The sequence below is a fragment of the Nematolebias whitei genome, chromosome 14, assembly GCF_014905685.2.
Source record: "Nematolebias whitei isolate Nwh7 chromosome 14, NemWhi1, whole genome shotgun sequence".
NCBI classification, from domain to species: domain Eukaryota; kingdom Metazoa; phylum Chordata; class Actinopteri; order Cyprinodontiformes; family Rivulidae; genus Nematolebias; species Nematolebias whitei.
In genome coordinates this window covers 44516003-44516247 of record NC_056511.1, presented here as the reverse complement: position 1 = coordinate 44516247, position 245 = coordinate 44516003, and the positions used below count along the sequence as shown (strand labels likewise).

At 42.9% G+C, this 245-nt stretch overlaps 1 protein-coding gene across 1 annotated transcript in view; it reads left to right on the top strand.

Annotated features, from left to right (window-relative positions):
• Positions 1–245, top strand: part of si:dkey-250d21.1 — an 18998-nt gene that overhangs the window by 7929 nt on the left and 10824 nt on the right. The window lies entirely within an intron of this gene.

The window sequence follows — 245 nt, the reverse complement described above, 5'->3', positions numbered from 1 at the left end:
CACATGATATAGATCAGCAGCAACATGAAACAGATCAGCAGCAACATGAAACAGATCAGCAGCAACATGATACAGATCAGCAGCAACATGATACAGATCAGCAGCAACATGTAACGGATCAGCAGCAACATGAAACGGATCAGCAGTAACATGAAACGGATCAGCAGCAACATGATGCAGATCAGCAGTAACATGAAACAGATCAGCAGCAACATGATACAGATCAGCAGCAACATGAAACAGAT